The sequence below is a fragment of the Triticum aestivum genome, chromosome 4A (genome assembly GCF_018294505.1).
Source record: "Triticum aestivum cultivar Chinese Spring chromosome 4A, IWGSC CS RefSeq v2.1, whole genome shotgun sequence".
NCBI lineage: Eukaryota > Viridiplantae > Streptophyta > Magnoliopsida > Poales > Poaceae > Triticum > Triticum aestivum.
Genome location: NC_057803.1, coordinates 725,986,735 through 725,999,639, shown reverse-complemented (window position 1 = coordinate 725,999,639; position 12,905 = coordinate 725,986,735).

Genomic DNA, 12,905 nt, shown 5'->3' with positions numbered 1-12,905 from the left:
CGTGTAAATCATTGACCATAGCAAGTACGTGATCACCGGTACGCATGGCGAGCTTCTTCCGGTGATCTGCCTCGCCTTTGAAATGCTTCCCTTTCTTTTGACATTGATGGTTGGTCGGAAGAAATCGACGATGGCCCAGGTACACATTCTTCCTGCAGCTTCCTAGGTATATACTATCGGTGTCAAGTAAACAGTGCGTGCATGCGTGGTATCCCTTGTTTGTCTGTCTCGAAAGGTTACTAAGAGCGGGCCAATCGTTGATGGTCACGAACAGCAACGCCTTTAGGTCAAATTCCTCCTTTTTGTGCTCATCCCACGTACGTACACCGTTTCCATTCCACAGCTGTAAAAGTTCTTCAACTAATGGCCTTATGTACACATCAATGTCGTTGCCGGGTTGCTTAGGGCCTTGGATGAGAACTAGCATCATAATGAACTTCCGCTTCATGCACATCCAAGGAGGAAGGTTATATATACATAGAGTCACGGGCCAGGTGCTGTGATTGCTGCTCTGCTCCCCAAAAGGATTAATGCCATCCGCGCTTAAAGCAAACCATACGTTCCTTGGGTCCTTTGCAAACTCATCACAGTACTTTCTCTCGATTTTTCTGCACTGCGAACCGTCAGCGGGTGCTCTCAACTTCCCGTCTTTCTTACGGTCCTCACTGTGCCATCGCATAAACATGGCATGCTCTCCGTTTCTGAACAGACGTTTCAACCGTGGTATTATGGGAGCATACCAAATCACCTTCGCAGGAACCCTCTTCCTGGGAGGCTCGCCGTCAACATCACCAGGGTCATCTCGTCTGATCTTATACCGCAATGCACCGCATACCGGGCATGCGTTCAGATACTTGTAGGCACCTCGGTACATGATGCAGTCATTAGGGCATGCATGTATCTTCTCCACCTCCAATCCTAGAGGGCATACGACCTTCTTTGTTGAGTATGTACTGTCGGGCAATTCATTATTTTCAGTAGCTTCTCAAATCCTTTATCAGGCACAGCATTCTCTGCCTTCCACTGCAGCAATTCGAGTACGGTACCGAGCTTTGTGTTGCCATCTTCGCAATTGGGGTACAACCCTTTTTTGTGATCCTCTAACATGCGATCGAACTTCAGCTTCTCCTTTTGACTTTCGCATTGCGTCCTTGCATCGACAATGACCTGGCGGAGATCATCATTATCGGGCATATCGTTTGGTTCCTCTTGATCTTCAGCAGCTTCGCCCGTTGCAGCACCATCGTGCACATCGTCTGGTGCATCTTGATCTTCAGTAGCATCACCGTATTCAGGGGGCACATAGTTGTCATCGTACTCTTCTTCCTCGCCGTCTTCCATCATAACCCCTATTTCTCCGTGCCTCGTCCAAACCTTATAGTGTGGCATGAAACCCTTGTAAAGCAGGTGGGTGTGAAGGATTTTCCGGTCAGAGTAAGACTTCGTATTCCCACATATAGGGCATGGACAACACATAAAACCATTCTGCTTGTTTGCCTCAGCCACTTCGAGAAACTCATGCACGCTCTTAATGTACTCGGAGGTGTGTCTGTCACCGTACATCCATTGCCGGTTCATCTGCGTGCATTATATATAATTTAGTGTGTCAAAAATCATTACAGAACATCATGAATAGATAATTAAGTGACCAAATTAATAGAAGTTCATCATCACATAAAAACCAAAGTACATACATAGTTCTCATCTAACAACATAAAGCTCTGCAGAGCATCTAAATTAATTAAACCATACATTGAAACTATGTAAAACATTTCAATGCGAAAACAAATGCGATCATAATCGCAACCAAGGTAACAACTGATCCAACGGCATAATGATACCAAGCCTCGGTATGAATGACATATTTTCTAATCTTTCTCATCTTCAAGCGCATTGTATCCATCTTGATCTTGTGATCATCGACGACATCCGCAACATGCAACTCCAATATCATCTTCTCCTCCTTCAGTTTTTTTATTTTTTCCTTCAAGAAATTGTTTTCTTCTTCAACTAAATTTAACCTCTCGACAATAGGGTCGGTTGGAATTTCCAGTTCAACAACCTCCTACATAAATAAAATCTATGTCACATTGGTCGGCATAATTTTCATAAACAATAAATGAACCAATAGTTATGAAAAGATAATATATACCACATCCGAATCATAGACAGGACGAGGGCCGACGGGGGCGGATACCAAAACCATCGCACTATATAAGATGCAATAATAAAAGTAAAAAAATAATACAAGTATCTATCTAAACATACAAGTAAGAATATTTTTCCTTTCAGAAATAAGATAAAAACAAGAGGCTCACCACGGTGGTGCCGGCGATGAGATCGGCGCGGGTGATCGACGGCGGTGAAGACGGGGACGGGGCGTGATGGACCGCTAAACCTAGATAAATATTGAGGAAAATGGAGCTTGGCGGTCGAGCTTGGAGAGGAGAAACCTTAAGTAGTGTGGCTCGGGCATTCCATCGAACACCTTTTGTGCATAGGAGGTGAGCTAGAGGACCACCAAGCCCTCTTCCCCTCGGCCAGGAAAAACAGAGCAGTGTGCTCTGCTCTTGCGCGAGGGGGTATAAATAGGCACCACCATTGGTCCCGGTTGGTGGCATCAACCGGGGCTAAAGGGAAGCCTTTGGTCCCGGTTCATGCCACCAACCGGGACCAATAGTGATGGGCCAGGACACAGGCCCATTGGTCCCGGTTCGTCCCACCAACCGGGACCAAAAGGTCCGGACAAACCGGGACCAATGGCCACATGGCCCGGCCGGCTCCCTGGGCTCACGAACCGGGACAAATACCTCCATTTGTCCCGGTTCGTGGCAGAACCGGGACTAATGGGCTGAACCTGCCTGGGCCATTGCCCCCTTTTCTACTAGTGCTCAGTCAGGGTGGACGTAACGAGCGGTCTTTTTGGCCCGCTCGTGGCCCGCTCGGTCTTGGCCCGCTCGGTCCTGGCCCGCTAGCGAAAAGGGTCGGTCCGGGCTGCCATATTCGGCCCGAAAAAATCTCGGTCCGGTCCGGTCTTTAACCGGTCCGACCGAGCGGACCGAGAAAACGCCATCACCGCAGTCACCGTTCCTCGCCATCGCGGCCACCGGCAGCCCCTGGATGAACCACCATGTCCATGAGCTTCCCCTCTTCTTCCTTCCTCTCGTACCCTTGCGACGTAGCCTTTTGCTGCCGCTCGCCATCGCTGCCATGCGTGCACTGCCGCCGATCTCGAGTTCTCGACCATGTCGTCGACCCAACCGTGGCAGCAATTCCTGCCATGGCAACGCTTTTTGCAGTGCAGACGAAGTGCCATAGCAGCCGTTTCAGCCCAGTCGAATCGTGGGAGAAACACTCTCTCGTGATTTTCGAATCGTGGGGGAAATACTCGGTCATGATTTTCACATCCAATAAATCAGGAAAGTATTGTTTTGGAAGGCCCAAGATTTAATACTAGGGCCCTCTTCCTATTATCCCGCGCCATCAATCCCGTGCTGCCGTTTCAGTCGAACAGAAAATAGAAAGTAAGAGAGAAAAATGATCTGATCCGAAAGTCACGGCGCCATTTGACGATCAACTCCACGTTCAATTTGATCCTCTAATCACGGCGAGGCCCTCACAGAGAAAATCACGGGCTCATGCAGGTGCTATATTGCTTGCATGCTGTAGAAAAACTGCCAAAGGAAGAAACATCACGGTACAGAGAAAATAATGGCTAACAGCCGCGCCACCCAGATCACTTTCCATAGCAGGTCGCCCTTCGACCCCCGCGCTATCGCATGTCGCCCACCTCGCCACAGTCGTGCGCACGTCGCCCACCTTGCCAGCGCACCCGTGCACGTCGTCGCTGGTAGTGGTTGGCCGGTCCGCTCGGTCCGGCCTGGGCTTTAGTGCCGCCGGTCCGGTCCTTGAAACCAGGACCGCGAGGCTGGTCGGTCCGGTCCGGTCCGGACCGCCGGCGGCCGGTCCAAACGGTGGCTCGGTCAGGGACCGGACCGGCCCGGACCGTGTCCACCCTGAGTGCTCAGTTCCCTAGCGCCGACCCGACATGACGATGTTGGGACTCCAAAGCAGCACGGCGACCTGGCGCATGGCTGGGTTTAGCACGCTTACAGTATCCTTTGTGGGGCAGCCTCACAAGCCCGTCGCAGTGCGCGAACCGGTGCCTCACCCACATGTCCTCTGCATGGAACGATGAGGTGTCGCGCAAGAGGGTCGCGACGTCCGGTTTGCTCTCCTCCCACAGGTATAATCCCGGAGAGGAGACCTCGTGGCTGATCAACCTAGGTGCCGCGGCTTCGACGGTGATACGTGGTGCGATGAGTAGGCTGTAGGGCCTTTTGTTTTGTTGGTGGAGCCGGTGGAGGTGCGCCTGAGAGAAGGATGGGTCGTCGGAGATGGTGGTACGCCAGGCCTTGCAGACGCAGCTTAGACGCAACAGGGACTTCACGGGCATCCGGACGAGTATCTCCGACACGATCAGGTCGTGAGGCAGGTCCGTCATCTTGGCTGCAGCTGGTTGACAAGCCTCGGAGATTACTTGTCTTTTGCTAACTGAAACAGCAGGGGAAATACACTTTGGTTTCTGGTTGTATATGCACCTTATATAGAGATTTTCTTTTTAATATTTTAATAAAAAATCAAAATAGGTAAGAATTATTTTGACAAAATACTTGACTTACTTTTGCACTAGTATATAAATCTCGATGAAAAAAAATAAAAATTGACCTCACAGCAAAAGAGACAAAATTTATTTGCTATTATAGGTCACTATTCACACTATTTTAGCCAAAAATTTGTCTTTTTTGAAAAGAAGTCAAAGGGATAATTTTTTTTCTGGATATATTTCTCAGGAGTACAATAGAAGGTCAAGTTTATTTCAAAAATGTTTTCAGGAATTTTTGACTTTTTGTTGAAATACTAAAAAAAGAATTCCATATAAGATGCATATGTCCCATAGACCAAAAATTCCCCTCGAAACAGCAGGCCGTATAAACGCAAGTATACGAGCAGAGACTCGACCGTGTCTAAAACGAGTCGCACACGTGAACCAACTCAAAACTGCAATCTGGAAACTAACTCAAACTTTTGTTTTAAACCGAAACTAACTCAAAGTTGCCTCCTGAAATTTGGCATGTCCAGGTTAGGCGTATTCATGATTGAATCAACTAATTTTGTTTAGGGCAGCGATCTGCGCCGGCGCACCGGCGCAAATGTTGATCCGTGAGCTCTAGCCGTCAGATCTGTTCCTCGCGCCCCCTTTCCCCGACGTTGACTTCTTCCTCTTCTTCTTGTTCATCGCGCCCCCACCCCAGCCGCTCCTGCCGCCGGCGACTAGCCCCCTCACCTGGACCTCCTCCCTCCCTAGTCCCATGCTGCTGGATGCGCTCTCCGTCCCCTTCGCCGTCGGTCGCCGTCGCAGCATCCATACTCGCCCCCCGGTCCAGCAGAAAGCTAGTCGCCCTTCGTAGCAAAAAATGGCGTTGTCTTGACGCAAACCAGCACCCCCTGTCGTTGCAGCACCTAGCAGCCGCCATCGTCGCTGCACTGTCGTGTCACCGACGCAGCTCTCAACGTCGCCGCTCGCTGCCATTGGCGAGTCAGGTTGAAGCTTTTTATCTCATCGATTGAAGCTTTTTCTATACCCGTTGAAGCTTTTCTCGCGGATTGAAGCTTTCCACCGTGCCAATTGAAGCTCTTTTCACCTGAGCTTGAAGTTTTTTTCACAAAGGGTTGCAGCTTTTTACTCTGCGGTTGCAACAAAAATACATAGAGACGCCATGGTCGTCGTCGAGGAGGATTTCTCAATCTCTGATTGAAGCTTTTTCATCTGCGGGTTGAAGCTTTTTGCCAAACGGTTGTAAATTTTCCTGTATTTCGTTGTCTGGTTGAAGCTTTTTTATCTACTAGATGTAGCTTTTTGTGTCCATGGTTGTAGCACGGGAAAACGCCGTTTGCAACTCTTCCAGTACCGCGGTTGCAGCTCCTCCTCATGGCCATGGTTGTAGCATGGGCGCCTCGGTCCTCCCCGCATTTGGCCTGTCGCCGGTTGCATCAAAAAGGGAAGAGAGAGAGGAGGAAAGGGAAGACAGGGAGAAGGAAGAAGGGTAGCTGCTGGTGCCGCCAGGGGACGGCAGCTCGAGAGAGCGTCGGCGAGGCGGGATCTGTAAGGTGGGAAGAGAAAGAAGACATAATAGAAACAACGAGCAGTTGGAGAGAAAGCTGGAAGGGGATAAGGCCGTGTGATTGGGCCCCACCACCCCACGTGTCGCGACTTGACTTGCTGCAGCGCGCGCGTGGACGAGTCCGGCGGAACGGTTTAGCCGGTGCCCCGGCCAGAAATGATTCCCTTTTGTTTACCACAACATGACAAACTTGGTACCACGCGACATATGTGATAAGCAATCTAAACTACTAAAAAAACAAGACAAACATGGTAAGCAACCAAAAAAAAAGCATCACTATTTTTAAAAGATATACGAATAGGGTTCATCAATTATAGTAAGAAAAAGGCTTAAACTTGTCGACAGGTCATAGCTCCCGTGTCGGCCACATCCCACTCTTCCACACACTTCCTCAATCTTCCGTGTTCCCATATTTACATTGGGGCCATTATCACCGACTACTGTTGCAAAACAAGAGGGGTCGACACCGACCACGGCCAGTTGCATCCCTATCACAATAGAACCGATGGTACAAAACACATGGCGACATGGCCTCACCATTGTTGCATCCTCCCCATGGCTGCGATGATGGTGTTGCAAATGGTAGGAGTGTTCGAAATATGCCCTAGAGGCAATAATAAAAGGATTATTATTATATTTCTTTGTTCATGATAATTGTCTTTTATTCACGCTATAATTGTATTATTCGGAAATCGTAATACACGTGTGAATACATAGACCACAATATGTCCCTAGTGAGCCTCTAGTTGACTAGCTCGTTGATCAACAGATAGTCATGGTTTCCTGACTACGGACATTGGATGTCATTGATAACGGGATCACGTCATTAGGAGAATGGTGTGATGGACAAGACCTAATCCTAAGCATAGCACAAGATCGTGTAGTTCATTTGCTAGAGCTTTTTCCAATGTCAAGTATCTTTTCCTTTGACCATGAGATCGTGTAACTCCCGGATACCGTAGGGGTGCTTTGGGTGTACCAAACGTCACAACGTAACTGGGTGACTATGAAGGTGCGCTACAGGTTGTTGGGGAACGTAGTAATTTCAAAAAATTTCCTACGCACACGCAAGATCATAGTGATGCATAGCAACGAGAGGGGAGAGTGTGTCCACGTACCCTCGTAGGCTGAAAGCGGAAGCGTTATGACAACGCGGTTGATGTAGTCGTACGTCTTCACGATCCGACCGATCCGAGTACCGAACGTACGACACCTCCGAGTTCTGCACACGTTCAGCTCGATGACGATCCCCGGACTCCGATCCAGCAAAGTGTCGGGGATGAGTTCCGTCAGCACGACGGCGTGGTGACGATGATGATGTTCTACCGACGCAGGGCTTCGCTTAAACTCCGCGACGATATGACCGAGGTGGAATATGGTGGAGGGGGGCACCGCATACGGCTAAGGAACGATCATGAAGATCAACTTCTGTGTCTGGGGTGCCCCCTGCCCCCGTATATAAAGGAGTGGAGGAGGGGAGGGCCGGCCCTCTCTATGGCGCGCCCTAGGGGAGTCCTACTCCCACCGGGAGTAGGATTCCCCCTTTCCTAGTCCAACTAGGAGTCCTTCCAAGTAGCAGGAGTAGGAGAGAAGGAAAGGGAAGGGAGAAGGAGAAGGAAGGAAGGGGGTGCCCCCCCTCCCTAGTCCAATTCGGACTAGTCCATGGGGAGGGGTGCGGCCACCCTTTGGTCCCTTTCTCTCCTTTCCCGTATGGCCCATCAAGACCCAATACGAATTCATGTAACTCTCCGGTACTCCGAAAAATACCCGAATCACTTGGAACCTTTCCGAAGTCAATATATCGATCTTTACGTCTCGACCATTTCGAGTCTCCTCGTCATGTCCCCGATCTCATCCGGGACTCCGAACTCCTTCGGTATATCAAAACTCATAAACTCATATATAACTGTCATCGAAACCTCAAGCGTGCGGACCCTACGGGTTCGAGAACAATGTAGACATGACCGAAACACGTTTCCGGTCAATAACCAGTAGCGGAACCTGGATGCTCATATTGGCTCCCACATATTCTACGAAGATCTTTATCGGTCAAACCGCATAACAACATACGTTGTTCCCTTTGTCATCGCTATGTTACTTGCCCGAGATTCGATCGTCGGTATCTCAATACCTAGTTCAATCTCGTTGCCGGCAAGTCTCTTTACTCGTTCCGTAATACATCATCTCACAACTAACTCATTAGTTGCAATGCTTGCAAGGCTTAAGTGATGTGCATTACCGAGAGGCCCCAGAGATACCTCTCCGACAATCGGAGTGACAAATCCTAATCTTGAAATACGCCAACCCAACATGTACCTTTGGAGACACCTGTAGAGCTCCTTTATAATCACCCAGTTACGTTGTGACGTTTGGTAGCACAAAGTGTTCCTTCGGTAAACGGGAGTTGCATAATCTCATAGTCATAGGAACATGTATAAGTCATGAAGAAAGCAATAGCAATATACTAAACGATCGTGTGCTAAGCTAACGGAATGGGTCATGTCAATCACATCATTCTCCTAATGATGTGATCCCATTAATCAAATGACAACACATGTCTATGGTTAGGAAACATAACCACCTTTGATCAACGAGCTAGTCAGGTAGAGGCAGACTAGTGACACTATGTTTGTCTATATATTCACACATGTATTATGTTTCTGGTTAATACAATTCTAGCATGAATAATAAACATTTATCATGAAATAAGGAAATAAATAATAACTTTATTATTGCCTCTAGGGCATATTTCATTCAGTCTCCCACTTGCACTAGAGTCAATAATCTAGTTCACATCGCCATGTGATTTAACACCAATATTCATATCTGTATATGATTAACATCCATAGTTCACATCGTCATGTGACCAACACCCAAAGGGTTTACTAGAGTCAATAATATAGTTCACATCGTTATGTGATTAACACCCAAAGAGTACTAAGGTGTGATCATGTTTTGCTCGTGAGAGAAGTTTAGTCAACGGGTCTGCCACATTCAGATCCGTATGTATTTTGCAAATTTCTATGTCAACAATGCTCTGCACAAAGCTACTCTAGCTAATTGCTCCCACTTTCAATATGTATCCAGATTGAGACTTAGAGTCATCTGGATTAGTGTAAAAGTTTGCACCGATGTAACTTTTACAACGAACTCTTTTATCACCTCCATAATCGAGAAACATCTCCTTAGTCCTCACTAAGGATGTTCTTGACCGCTGTCCAGTGATCTACTATTAGATCAAAATTGTATTCCTCCGCCAAACTCAGAGCATGGTATACAATAGGTCTGGTTCACAGCATAGCATACTTATAGAACCTATGACTGAGGCATAGGGAATGACTTTTTCATTCTCTTTCTATTTTCTGCCATGGTCGGGTCTTGAGTCTTACTCAACTTCACACCTTGCAACACAGGCAAGAACTCCTTCTTTGACTGTTCCATTTTGAACTATCTCAAAAATTTATCAAGGTATGTACTCATTGAAAAATCTTATCAAGCGTCTTGATCTATCTATATAGATCTTGATGCTCAATGTGTAAGCAGCTTCACCGAGGTCTTGCTTTGAAAAACTCTTATTCAAGTATCCTTTCATGCTATCCAGAATTTTTAAATCATTTCCAATCAACAATATGTCATCCACATATAATATTAGAAATGCTACAGAGCTCCCACTCACTTTCTTGTAAATACAGGCTTCTCAAAAAGTCTGTATAAAACCATATGCTTTGATCAACTCATCAAAGCGTATATTCCAACTCTGAGATGCTTGCACCAGTCCATTGATGGATCGCTGGAGCTTGCACATTTTTGTTAGCAGCTTTTGGATCGACAAAACCTCTTGGTTGCATCATATACAACTCTTCTTTAATAAATTCATTAAGGAATGCAGTTTTGACATCCTTTTGCCAGATTTCATAAAATGTGGCAATTGCTAACATGATTCGGACAGACTTTAAGCATCGATACGAGTGAGAAAAAACTCATCGTAGTAAACATCTTGAACTTTGTCAAAAACCTTTTTCGACAAATCTAGCTTTGTAGATAGTAACACTACTATCAACGTCCGTCTTCCTCTTGAAGATCCATTTATTTTCTATGGCTTGCCGATCATTGGGCAAGTCAATCAAAGTCCACACTTTGTTCTTATATATGGATCCCATCTCAGATTTCATGGCCTCAAACCATTTCGTGGAATCTGGGCTCAACATCGCTTCCTCATAGTTCGTAGGTTTATCATGGTCTAGTAACATGACTTCCAGAATAGGATTACCGTACCACACTAGCGCGGACCGTACTCTGGAATACCTACGAGGTTCTGTAGTAAATTGATTTGAAGTTTCATGATCATCATCATTAGCTTCCTCGCTAATTGGTGTAGGAATCACTGGAACTAATTTATGTGATGAACTACTTTCCAATTCAGGAGAAGGTACAATTACCTTATCAAGCTCTACTTTCCTCCCACTCACTTCTTTCGAGAGAAACTCCTTCTCTAGAAAGGATCCATTTTAGCAACGAATATCTTGCCTTTGGATCTGTGATAGAAGGTGTACCCAGCAGTTTCCTTTGTGTATTCTATGAAGACGCACTTCTCCGATTTGGGTTTGAGCTTATCAGGATGAAACTTTTTCACATAAGCATCGCAACCCCAAACTTTAAGAAACGACACTTGGGTTTATTGCCAAACCACAGTTCATAAGGTGTCATCTCAATGGATTTAGATGGTGCCCTATTTAACGTGAATGCAGCTGTCTCTAATGCATAACCCCAAAACGATATTGGTAAATCGGTAAGAGACATCATTGATCGCACCATATCAAATAAAGTGCGGTTACGACGTTCGGACACACCATAACATTGTGGTGTTCCCGGTGGCGTGAGCTGTGAAACTATTCCACATTGTTTTAATTGAAGACCAAACTCGTTACTCAAATATTCATCTCCACGATCAGATCGCAGAAACTTTATTTTCTTGTTACGATGATTTTCCACTTCACTCTGAAATTCTTTGAACCTTTCAACTATTTCAGACTTATGTTTCATCAAGTAGATATACCCATATCTGCTCAAATCATCTGTGAAGGTCAGAAAATAACGATACTTGCCACGAGCATCAACACTCATTGGACCGCATACATCAGTATGTATTATTTCCAACAAGTCAGTAGCTCGTTCCATTGTTCCAAAGAACGGAGTTTTAGTCATCTTGCCCAAAAAGGACGGTTCGCAAGCATCAAATGATTGCATCAAATGATTCATAACCAAGTGATTCCAATAGTCCATCTTTATGGAGTTTCTTCATGCGCTTTACACCGATATGACCCAAACGGCAGTGCCACAAATAAGTTGCACTATCATTATTAACTTTGCATCTTTTGGCATCAATATTATGAATATGTGTATCACTACGATCGAGATCCAACAAACTATTTTCATCGGGTGTATGACCATTTGAAGGTTTTATTCATGTAAACAGAATAACAATTTATTCTCTGTCTTAGATGAATAATCGTATCGTAATAAACATGATCTAATCATATTTATGCTCAACGCAAACACCAAATAACAATTATTTAGGTTCAACACTAATCTCGAAAATATAGGGAGTGTACGATGATGATCATATCAATTTTGGAACCACTTCCAACATACATCGTCACTTCACCCTCAACTAGTCTCTGTTTATTTCTGTATCTCCTGTTTCGAGTTACTAATTTTTAGCAACCGAACAAGTATCAAATACTCAGGGGCTACTATAAACGCTAGTAAGGTACACATCAATAACCTGTATATCAAATATACCCTTGTTCACTTTGCCATCCTTCTTATCCACCAAATATTCAGGGTATTTCCGTTTCCAGTGACCATTTCCTTTGCAGTGTAAGCACTCAGTTCAGGCTTTGGTTCAGTTTTGGGCTTCTTCGTGGGAGTGACAACTTGCTTGCCGTTCTTATTGAAGTTCCCCTTCTTCCCTTTGCCCTTTTCTTGAAACTAGTGGTCTTGTTAACTATCAACACTTGATGTTTTTCTTGATTTCTACCTTCGTCGATTTCAGCATCACGAAGAGCTCGGGAATCGTTTTCGTCATCCCTTGCATACTATAGTTCATCACGAAGTTCTAGTAACTTAGTGATGGTGACTAGAGAATTTTGTCAATCACTATCTTATCTGGAAGATTAACTCCCACTTGATTCAAGCGATTGTAGTACTCAGACAATCTAAGCACTTGCTCACTAGTTGAGCAATTCTCCTCCATCTTTTTAGCTATAGAACTTGTTGGAGACTTCATATCTCTCAACTCGGGTATTTTCTTGAAATATCAACTTCAACTCCTGGAACATCTCGTATGGTCCATGACGTTCAAAACGTCTTTGAAGTCCCGATTCTAAGCTGTTAAGCATGGTGCACTAAACTATCAAGTAGTCATCACATTGAGCTAGCCAAACGTTCATAACGTCTGCATCTGCTCCTGCAATAGCTCCGTCACCTAGCGGTGCATCAAGGACATAATTCTTCTGTGCAGCAATGAGGACAATCCTCAGATCACGGATCCAATCCGCATTACTGCTACTAACATCTTTCAACACAGTTTTCTCTAGGAACACATATAAAACATAGGGAAGCAAAAACATAGAGAAGCAACAACGCGAGCTATTGATCTACAACATAATTTTCAAAATTCTACCAGGACTAAGTTCATGATAAATTTAAGTTCAATTA